The sequence below is a fragment of the Cetorhinus maximus genome, chromosome 32, assembly GCF_964194155.1.
Source record: "Cetorhinus maximus chromosome 32, sCetMax3.hap1.1, whole genome shotgun sequence".
Lineage (NCBI taxonomy): Eukaryota > Metazoa > Chordata > Chondrichthyes > Lamniformes > Cetorhinidae > Cetorhinus > Cetorhinus maximus.
The window spans coordinates 10,270,168-10,282,355 of NC_135910.1; positions in this window are offsets into that span (position 1 = coordinate 10,270,168).

Genomic DNA, 12,188 nt, shown 5'->3' on the forward strand with positions numbered 1-12,188 from the left:
AGCTTCCTTGCAGGCAAGTGACAGCGAGCCCAGCCCCAGGCAGTAAAAGACTTCCCCGGTGAAAGTTTTCTGAAACAGAAGACCTCTCAGTTCAGCCATTCACCAAACACTGTATCTCCAAACTACCTCTCCAATCAATCCTATCCTTGCCACTGACTGCAGGACTCCTCCCCGGTCCTAGTGCCCATCCTGCTCCCCTCTCCGTTGCTGCCAGGGATGTGCTGTTGTGCTAAACAAATGGGGTTCGACTCCCTTTCTGCAGATGTCGTCGGTACCTCGCTTTCCCCTGCCTCGCACATCTCGCAGGATTGCGTTAGGCGTCTGGCAGGTGCCCTAGAGCTGGTGCCCAGGCAGATTTATCTGCCATGTACTGAGGCAAGCGGCTAAATACAGGGAAGACACTGGCTGTAGTTAAGGGCTGGGACACGCTCCTGGGACATTCTTTAGGTCTTGGCTCACTTGTCCTGAGGGCAAGAGGCTAACCTGCGGGTGAACGGGAGTTCATGTTCCACAGCTGACCTCCCCCCGTCCCTGGATGGTGCTGCCGTTCCGGGCTGGAGTTCCAGGGACGAAGGGAGTTCTTGTGGTGCAGTGGGTACCCACCCTGTCTCTGAGTCAGAAGCTCTGGATCTGAGTCCGATGGCCAAAGAAGGTGTGTTCAGAATGCGGCCGAATAGGCTGATTGTCCACTTCTAAATCCGTCCGATTTGCCCATGGGTGAGACGACTGGTCAGCTACGCCGGATGTGAAGTGATGTCCCTCCAGCTAAAGCCTCTGACTTCAGGCTAGTGATCTGTTCGCAAGCTATGGAAGACAGACATAAGCGTGTGCTTCGTCTGCCTCTGTATCTCTGGATGTGGGAAGTCATCTAAGTTCCAGGGATGCTACCTCTTGATTGCCAAGGTTCCTTCTGCCATCTCTTTTTCTCCCTTCCTCCTCGCCCCTGATCTCCTCGCCTCCCCTCTCTCCGTTCCTCTCATCTCCCTTTCTCTCTCTCCACCTCCCCATCCCTTCCTGCTTCCTTCTTTTTTATTCTGCCTACCCCTTCACCTTTCTTCTGTCACCATCCCCCTCTCTCTTTCCTGCTCTCCACCCCTCCTCTGTCCCAGCTGCCTCCTGTTGCATGTATATGTGTGTTGTGGTGTGAGCTGTATGTGGGCCCTGTACAGGGTATGTGTGTGAATCAAAATGGGAGCAATTAGCAGCAATGAACTGCATGCTAATGAGATAAATGGCACAAGGCCCAGATTGAGGATTGTTCCCTTAACCTCAGTAAATCTTAACAGTGTCCTCTCGGTAATTAGTGCTATTTGTTTTTCTACTCCAGAATTAACCTGTCTGTAATGCCCAAATTGTAACAAGGCCTCCCTAATCTGATGAGTCTTTTTTCATTCTTTCATGGGATGTGGGTGTCACTGGCTGGGCCAGCATTTATTGCCCATCCCTAATTGCCCTTGAGAAGGTGGTGGTGAGCTGTTTTCTTGAGCCGCTGCAGTCCATGTGGTATAGATACATCCACAGTGCTGTTAGGAAGAGTTTCCAGGATTTTGACCCAGTGAAGAGACAGCGATATATTTCCAAATCAGGATGGTGAGTGACTTGGTGGGGAACTTCCAGGTGGTGGTGCCTGCAACTATCTGTTGCCCTTGTCCTTCTAGATGTTAGTGGTCGTGGGTTTGGAAGGTGCTGGCGAAGGAGCCTTGGTGAGTTCCTAAAATGCATCTTGTAGATGGTACACACTGCTGGTAAAGTGCATCAGTGGTGGACGGAGTGAATGTTTGTGGATGTGGTGCCAATCAAGTGGGCTGCTTTGTCCTGGACGATGTCAAGCTTCTTGAGTGTTGTGGGAGCTGCACTCATACAGGCAAGTGGAGAGTATTCCATCACACTCCTGACTTGTGCCTTGTATATGGTGGACAGGCTTTGGGGAGTCAGGAGGTGAGTTACTCATCGCACGATTTCTAGCCTCTGACCTGCTCTTGTAGCCACAGTATTTATATGGCTAGTCCAGTTCAGTTTCTGGTCAATGGTAACCCCCAGGATGTTGATAGTAGGGGAGTAAGTGATGGTAATGCCATTGAACATCAAGGGGCGATGGTTGGATTCTCTCTTGTTGGAGATAGTCATTGCCTGACACTTGTGTGTCGTGAATGTTATTTGCCACTTGTCAGCCCAAGCCTGGATATTGTCCAGGTCTTGCTGCATTTGGACATGGACTGCTTCAGTATCTGAGGAGTCGCAAATGGTGCATATTGTGCAATCATCAGTGAACATCCCCACTTCTGACCTTATGATAGAAGGAAGGTCATTGGTGAAGCAGCTGAAGATGGTTGGGCCGAGGGCACTACCCTGAGGAACTCCTGCAGTGATGTCCTGGAACTGAGATGACTGACCTCCAACAACCACAACCATCTTTCTTTGTGCTAGGAGCGTTTTCCTCCTGATTCTCATTGACTCCAGTTTTGCTAGGGCTCCTTGGTGCCACACTTAGTCAAATGCGGCCTTGACGTCAAGGGCAGTCACTCTCACCTCACCTCGGGAGTTCAGCTCTTTTGTCCATGTTTGAACCAAGGCTGTGATGAGGTCAGGAGCTGAGTGGTCCTGGCGGAACCCAAACTGGGCGTCAGTGAGCAGGTTATTGCTAAGCAAGTGCTGCTTGATAGCACTGTTGATTACCCCCTTCCATTACTTTACTGATGATCGAGAGTAGACTGATGGGGCGGCAATTGGCCGGGTTGGATTTGTCCTGCTTTTTGTGTACAGGACATACCTGGGCAATTTTCTATATAGCCGGGTAAATACCAACGTTGTAGCTGTACTGGAACAGTTTAGCGCGGCATTTTCTGGAGCACAAGACTTCAGTACTATTGCCAGAATGTTGTCAGGGCCCATAGCCTTTGCAGTACCCAGTGCCTTCAGCTGTTTCTTGATATCACATGGAGTGAACTGAATTGGTTGAAGTCTGGCATCTGTGATGCTGGGGACCTCCGGAGGAGGCTGAGATGGATCATCCACTCGGCACCTCTGGCTGAAGATTGTAGCAAATGCTCCAGCCTTAACTTATGCACTGATGTGCTGGGCTCCTCAATCACTGAGGATGGAGACATTTGTGGAGCCTCCTCCTCCGGTGAGTTGTTTAATTGTCACCACCATTCATGACTGGATGTGGCAGGACTGCAGAGCTTAGATCTGATCCGTTGGTTGTGGGATCGCTTAGCTCTGTCTATCACTTGCTGCTTATGCTGTTTGGCACGCAAGTAGTCCTGTGTTATAGCTTCCCCAGGTTGACACCTCATTTTTAGGTATGCCTGGTGCTGCACCTGGCATGCCCTCTTGCACGCTCCATTGAACCAGGGTTGATCCCCTGGCTTGATGGTAATGGTAGAGAAGGGGATATGCCGGGTCATGAGATTACAGATTGTGTTCGAGTACAACTCTGCTGCTGCTGATGGTCCATAATGCCTCATGGATGCCCAGTCTTGAGTTGCTAGATCTGTACGAAATCTATCCCATTTAGCACGGTGGTAGTGCCACACAACACGATGGAGGGTATCCTCAATATGAAGGCGGGATTTCATCTCCGCAACGACCGTGTGGTGGTCACTCCGACCAATACTGTCATGGACAGATGCATCTGTGGCAGGCAGGTTGGTGAGGATGAGGTCAAGTATCTTTTCCCCTCTCGTTGAGCACTCTCTTCACAATATTGGATTAACACAAAACCTGCCTGGCTTCTAACTCCCTGAAATCAGTTAGGGCTCTTTGGAGAGTTGTAGGTTCAGAATGGACCTAATCAACAACAGCTTGAATTTATAAAGCGCCTTTAAAGGACCCAAGGACTGCACAGACCAGACTTGTATTTCCTTGAATATCGAAAATTAAGGATCTAATTGAGGGGTTTTAGATGATTAAAGGATTTGACAGGGGAGATAAAGAAAAACTCTTCCTCAGGTTGGCTGGAGCCCAGAACAAGGGGGCATTACCTTAAAATTCGAGCCAGTCCTTTCAGGGGTGATATCAGAAGTATTTCTTCACATGAACGGTCGTGGAGATCTGGAAGCCTCTTCCCCCACCAAAAAAGTTGTGGAGATTGGGGGTCAGCTGAGAATTTCAAAGTGAGATTGATCGAGTTTTGTTAGGCAAGGGTACTAAGGGTTACTGAACCAAGGTGGGTAGATGGAGTTATTAAAGAACAACCATGATCTTATTGAATGGCAGAACAGGCTTGAGGGGCTGAATGGCCTCCTCCTGTTCCTATTTTCCAGTGAAGTACATCCCCGTTGTATCCTAGCTTTCCAGATTGAATCTGACTGCATTTTGATTCTGATGTCTGCCTCACCACTAAATTACTGAGCACATTATTCTAAATGTTTTTCCCTCCCACCCACAGGGATAATTTGAATTCTACTGCAGTTTGTAATTTGCTATAAAGCACAATTCTTCAGAGTCCACGGGGGCCTCAGTTTCATTCACAGGCACTTGAGAGGTGACAGCTGTAAATAGCACCAATTAGAGACAATCGGGGACTTCTCACACATTCATTGCTGCATTCAAAAGAACGGGCTCTACCAGGAGCTGTGGAACACTTGAGTTCTCCCTGAAGGAGATGTTAAGACTTTACATGCAGCTATTGTTCTTTGTGTCATAAATAATGTCCCTCTGTCTGTAACAGATTGAGTCGTCCTCTTTTGGTCTGCTGTACAATGAGGCCTGTGCTGGTGCCAAGGTCTAACAAAATGAAAATGTAACATGCATACTTAAAGCAATTACATGCTTACATGCAATTAAACATTTTATTGAACAAGGTAAGCTTGGCAGTTAACTGTCGCTCATCAGTTAACTGGTGCATTCTCCATGGCAACACCTCTGCCAATCAGAGTAAAATCAGCACTCTCTTCTCATGAAGTATAAATTGTTGTTCCCTTTACATTTGGCATTCTTGCGAAAGGTCCTGATGAGTGCAAGATGAAAAGTTTCGACATGTGTCTTTTCTCTATAATTCTCAAGTTCTGTACTACCAAATGGCTATTGACAAATGTGTTTCATCGAAACAGGCTTTGAACCCTGTGCCACCTTTGTGCCTTTAGAACTTCTTACTCTTTCTTTTTCTGTCACTATGCCTATGTGCAGCCCTGACATCCACAGCTGATGTGACTGCTATGCCCTGTTGACTGTGATGACCTTGGTGACTATCCTCAGAGGTGGTGCTCGAGGTGGAGGTGGAGGTAGAGCTTAGGGTTGCCAACTGTGATTAAATGTATTCCTGGAGGTTTCATCACATGACTCGCCCCCCACGTTCCTTAGGCGGCCAACACGTCCATCCTTGTGACGTACGGCTTTCCTACACCAATTGGAAAGCAAAAAGACTCATTACCTGATTGGATGATGCGTGACTGTCAGCCAAATACCCCTTTTCACCCATTTTCAATATTTTTATATCTTGCAAAGAGAAATGGTCAAAGGAAATGACAAAAAAAGAAATCTTTTTTAATGCCCCGATGATTTCTCTCCAGGGCTGCACACAGCAGTGTCCTGGAGATTGATCTTCAATTCCTGGAGACTCCAGGCCAATCCTGGAGAGTTAGCAACCCTAGAGCTGGAGCCGGAGCTAGGGGTAGGCTGCCTCCTCTTCTTGGACTTGTTGTGGGGACCTGCAGTGGAGAACAAAAAGAATTGGCTGATGGCTGCACACCTTTTACGAAGTGTTTCAGGCGTTAGCCCTGTGCGTCCATTTGTCAACTGCAGACTGGAGTCTTCCTCACTGGAATGCAGCGAGACTCCAGATTCTCCACCGATGCACGCACGGTCCTGGTCCTCTCCCGGCTAGTTCGGCCACCTCACCTGCTATCAGATGTATGACCTAGGGAGTTGATAGAAACTATTTCCTCTGGCGGGGCAGTACAGAGCAAGAGGGCACAACCTTAAACTTAGAGCCAGGCCATTCAGGCCCTCAGGGATGATCTCAAGAAACACTTCTTTGCACAAATCATGGGGGTGGTGGAAAAGGGCTGTTTGGCTGACAGTCAAGCATCATCCAATTGGGTAATGAGTCATTTTGCTTTCCAATTGGCGTAGGAAGGCCGTACGTCACAAGGATGGACGTGTTGGCCAACTAATGGCTGGACTGTGGGGGCAAGTCATGTGATGAAACCTCCAGGAATACCATTTAATCACAATTGGCAACCCTAACGCCAAGTCTGGAGATGTCCTTTCTGGAGAATTGAGAGGACAACACCGTACAGATGTAACCAAGATCTGTCACTGAGCTTTGCAAACACAACAGACTAGCTGAGGCCCCACATAGTTGCTCAACAACCACCTCCTCTTTGCCTTCCCACAAACCCACTCTCATTTCTTTTATTACAGATCAGTGTTTTTCAACCCTGAAAACCCTCTACCTCCACCTCCACCTCCACCTCAAGCACCACCTCTGCCTCTTCGAGTAGAGGTAAAAGATCCCATAGCACTACTTCGAAGAAGAGCGGAGGAGTTCTCCCCTGTGTCCTGCTCAATATTTGTCCCTCAATCAACATCACTAAAACAAGGTATCTGGTCATGATTACATTGCTGTTTGTGGGAGCTTGCTGTGCCCAAATGACATCCAGAAGAGAAAATGTCAGTATTTTACAGTTCTGGTCACCAGATTACAGGAAGGACATCATTGCTCTGGAGAGAGTGCAGAGGAGATTTACAAGAATGTTGCCAGGGCTTGAAAATTGCAGCTATGAGGAGAGATCGGATAGGCTGGGGTTGTTTTCCTTAAAACAGAGGAGGCTGAGGGGTGACCTAAATGAGGTGTGCAAAATTATGAGGGGCCTAGATAGGGTAAACAGGAAAGACTTGTTTCCCCTAGCTGAGGGGCCAATTACCAGTGGGCACAGATTTAAGGTGATTTGGTAGAAGGATTAGAGGGGACATGAGGAAAAACTTTTTCACCCAGAGGATGGTGGGTGTCTGGAATTCACTGCCTAAGTTGGTGGTTGAGGCTGAAACACTCAACTCATTCAAAAGGTACCTGGATCTGCACCTGAAGCGCTGTAACCTGCAAGGCTACGGACCAGGTGCTGAAAAGTGGGATTAAAACGAGCGGCTAGTTTCTTTTCTCTCTTTTTGGCCGGTGCAGACACGATGGGCTGAATGGCCTCTTTCTGCACCGTAACTTTTCCAGGATTCTATGGCCATTTGATTGGAGCTGAAAAGGTACAGAGATCTCTCCTAGAGGGCAGCAGGAAGAATGGGGTCGATCTGGGCGCACATAGCTGGATGACAGACGCCACAGCGCACCTTTAGACGAGCTACAGTGGAGTGTGAGGATGGCACGAGACAGACGAATGTGGCATACCGTGACAGTAGATGTCCTGGGAGGAGCAGCTGTGTCCAAATTTGCTGCCGCGTTTCCTATCTTACAACAATAGCTATGCTTCAAAAGGAAGTACTTGATTGGCTGTAAAATACATTGAGATGTCAAGTGGTCGTGAAAAGCGCTATATAAATGCAATTTTTCTTTCTTTTAGTGGAAAACTGGAACTCTCTCCCACCCCCTCAACTCCCTGCCAAAAAATCTGTTGAAGCCAATTGAAAATTTCAAAACGGACATTGCTAAATTTTTGTTGAGTGAGGGTATTAAGGGTTATGGGACCAAATCAGGTGGCTGGAGTTAAGATACAAATCAGCCATGATCTAACTGAATTCTGGTCGCCTAACTACAGGAAGGATATCAGTAAGATTGAGAGAGTGCAGAGAAGATTTACTAAGATGTTGCCAGGTCTTAAGGAGTTGAGTTACAGGGAAAGATTAAACAGGTTAGGACTTTATTCCTTGGAGCGTAGAAGAATGAGGGGAGATTTGATAGAAGTTTACAAAATTATGAGGGGAATAGTCAGAGTAAATGCGAGTAGGCTCTTTCCACTTAGATTAGGAGAGATAAACACGAGAGGACATGGCTTTAGGGTGAAAGGGGAAAGGTTTAGGGGGAACATTAGGGGGAACTTCTTCACTCAGAGAGTGGTGAGAGCGTGGAACGAGCTACCATCTGACGTGGTAAATGCGGGCTCACTCTTAAGTTTTAAGAATAAATTAGATAGATACATGGATGGGAGAGGTCTGGAGGGTTATGGACTGGGTGCAGGTCAATGGGACTAGCGGAATAATATTTCGGCACAGACTAGAAGGGCCGAATGGCCTGTTTTTCTGTGCTGTAGTGTTCTATGGTTCTATGAATGGCACGACAGGCTCAAGGCTTTGAACGGCTGGTTCTTGTTCTGTGAGCGGCTCACGGGAATGACTGGGCCTCTGGGCCCAGATTTTCGTGTGGGTTCAGGGACGCCCAACCTGTTCATTTTCTCGCCTTCTGAAATTCTCACCCAACCCCGTGTATGACTTTGTTCGGGATTCTTGTCTTTTTTACGCAGGGGTTGTGTTCACCATGATGGAGAGTGCGAGGAGTGTGGGTGAGGAGGTGGGCCAGTTCGAAGGCCCCGCCTCAGTTCTCCAACACAGTAGCCCAGCTCCCGCCATCGTTTAAAGGCCCCCTTAACGTACAAACACACGAGCAGGCTCGAGGGGCCGAATGGCCTACTCCTGTTCCTTGCTCGTACGTTTGTATTAGGAGCAGGAGTAGGCCACTTGGCCCCTCGAACCTGCTCTGCCATTTAATAAGATCATGGCTGATCTGATTGTAACCTCAACTCCACATTCCCCTCTACCTCCGAAAATCTTTCACCCTCTTGCTTATCAAGAATCTATCTAGCTCTGCCTTAAAAACACTCAAAGACTCTGCTTCCACTGCCTTTTGAGGGAGAGAGTTCCAAAGACTTACAACATTTTGAGAGAAAAAATTTTTCCTCATCTCTGTCTTAAGTGGGCGACCCCTTATTTTTAAACAGTGGCCCCTAGTTCTAGATTCTCCCACAAGAGGAAACATCCTCTCCACAACCACCCGGTCAAGACCCTCAGGATCTTAAAGGTTTCAATCAAGTCGCCTCTTACTCTTCTAAACTCCACAAGCCTAGCCTGTCCAACCTTTCCTCATACGGCAACCCGCCCATTAAACCTCACCCTCACACTGCCCACCCATCCCCAATGTTATCCCTTCCCCCTCAGATTGCCCATGCCACCTCCATGCCCTCTTTGTGCCCCCCAAGTATCTTCCACAGCCACTCATGTGGTATACACCATGGGGAGGATTTTCCCCTCATCGGGTGGGTGCAGTGGTCCGCCACCCACAATCGGGCCACGACCGCGATTACACGTTGGCTGTCCAGTTAACGGCCAGCCAGTGTGGAACGCGCGCTGATAACCTCAGCGCTGCCTGGGTGGTGGCAGGAGGAGCACGAGCCCTGAAATGTGCGCATGTACGGGAGAGCGCACGCTGACAGCTCCCTGAAGGCACAGAGCTCAGGGAGCTGAAGATTTTTAACATGAGAAATAAAGATTTTAAAAATAAGGGAAACATATCCCCACATGCAAATCTGTCACACGAACAGGGACATGCGAAAAATGAGTTTTAAAGATTTTTATTTTCTTTTTAGCCACTGTTCGAAACCTCATTTTGCCCGTGGATGAGGTTTCACAGAAAATGCAACGGCCGCCTAGCCTATCCACCCGCCTGTCAACCGGGTCGGACAGGCAGCGAAAAATTCAATTTAATTAATTGGTTAAGGGGCTTAATAGCCCTCTTAATTATTGGCGGGCATGCAGCTGCCTCTCCCGCACGCCCGCTGACCGAAATATCGCGCGAGTACACAATGATGGTGGCACACTCACCCAACATCATGGTGCGCTATTTCACGTTTATGCGTGCCGGGTGTGCGCCCGCACACCGAGCTGAAATTCCTGCCCAATGTTACAGTCTTCAAGAGCCATGCAATAGCAATGGGAGTAATTGTAAAATTATTGGAAAAAAAAATTAAACCTCTAGCAATCTAATAAAACCCTAAATTCAAACACACTATCTTTGATACTGGAAAGTAAATAAAAACTACTACAGTGCAAAAATATTGTAATCCTTTAAGTGCCTATTATGTTTGTAAACAAACAAAGAAACGATATAAAAGGCATATTCTATTATTACAGCCTCTTACAACTGCCAATCATTCTTGAATCAATAAACCACCTGTTGAGATGAAGCTATTTTAGCTTTTGAAAGCCAGCCAAACATTCATAATGGTTACAGTTGTCATAGCGACATTGCCTTAAACTGACACAACTTGAATCCTGTCCCATTTCTATTTCCAAGTGGATTGCCTGTCAATCAATGGAGGGGGGGTAGGTGCAGAGATTTTTTTTCAACTTTCAAAAGTAGGGTTTTTTTTAAACAGTCAGAGCCATCAGCTGATTTAAATCACGGTACAAAACATGGCAACAGAGGCTGACAACACTTCTTTTTTAGTATTTTTAATGCATTATGGCACTTTTGACAATTGGAAAAGTATTGCAATGCATGGCAACAATTACACAATACTGGTCAGTGTAAGGGTCTACTCACCTTTGCAGGACAGATCCCGGTCATGAATCACTGCTTTAAAAACAGATCCATATGACAATACAGCATCCAATAGTGACCTTTGAAGGCATCATAACGTATAGCTATTTACAAAGCCTGACATTCTTAACATTTTCCTGGGACTTTGAAGACTAACAGTCTATCTACTGTTAGCACAGATGCTTCTGCCATTTTATACAAGTGTGAACACCTTGCACCTTCTTCCTAGTAAAACAACCTTGCACCCTATCCCCCCCCCCTCAACCTCTTTAATCTTTAACTATCAAACCAGGCAGGTTTGCTATCAGCAGAATTCAGAACAGGTCACATGACCCCTTCATTGCTACTTTCAGAATGTTCCCACCCGCTCAGCAGGTTTCTCCCAAAACTCATGAACTCTCCAAGGAGATGTGTTTTTTTTTAGGGCTTCCAAAGCCTACACCAGCATGTGAAAATAGTGTGCGGGAGGAAATACAATTTTCCTGTGGTCCTCACAATGGGGACCCCCCACCTCGGAGGAGATGCATTTTGCACCCAGGCCTTCCCAACCTGCCAAAACCCCACATGAAAATGGTGAGGGATTGGGAAGACAGAGGAAACTTGTTTCACCAGCAAAAAAAAAACTAGGATCACCGTTTCGAGACCTGATTCACACCTCCACTGGGAGGTGAAAATTCAGCCCCTTGGATTTTGTGGCTCTGGTTCCCTGCGTCTGTCGATAATGCTGAGGAAAAGGGGGCATAACCTTAAAATTAGAATGAGGTCATTCAGTGGTGATGCCAGGAAACACATCTTCACACAGCGGTTTGGCCTCGTGGCCTTTCTTGACCTGTCTGTAACCTTTGATATGACCGGCCACACCATCATCCTCCAGCGCCTCTCACCGCGGTCCAGCTTTGGACAATTTGGAGAAGCAATGGAGGTTAACATGGGACGGTAGTTGGCGAGAATAGGGGGGTGGGTTTGAGGATCAATGTATTTGCACAGCAGTTTTGAAAGGGAAGGGAACAGTGCATAAGAATAGGGAGACAGTTACAGTGACTGTGAAGGTGGAGATCAGGAAGGACTGATGGCTGGTCAACAACAACAATTTGTATTTATCTTTGACATAATAAAATGTCCCAAGTTGCTTCACAGAAACATTATAAAGCAACGTTTGACCTCGAGCCACAGATTGAGATATTAGGGCAATGTTATGATTTTCGTAGAGATCCAAAACTTTTTAAAAGAAAGTCGAATTCCCGGTGACCAGTTTAGAGGCTCACACAACAAGATTTCAAGTTTTAAGACTTTTACTGCAAACAAACCAAAAGCAACATTGATTAAACACTATGTTTGTAGACAACTTATGCTTTAAATTACAGAACAGCACTTTCCATTTCATTTTTATTGCAAACGAAAATCCCACTTCACGGTTATATTTTACGCTGACCCTTAAGTAGACATTCACTCCTCCTGGAACCAGATCAAAGCGATTCTTAGCTCCCAAGGATTTACTTCCTTTCTTTTGCTTTCCCAGTCTTGTAACTTTTAACCCCAGAACTGTCTTTCACGGTGAGGGTTTCCTTGGGCATTCCCCCTATACCTCAAGCTAGGCGAATCTTCCAGCCTCATTTTACACCCTCACAGATTTTGTCCTTTTAATTCGAGCTTGAACTTCCACACACATTCCTGCATGGTGAACCAGAGGAATTTGCCACCTCTA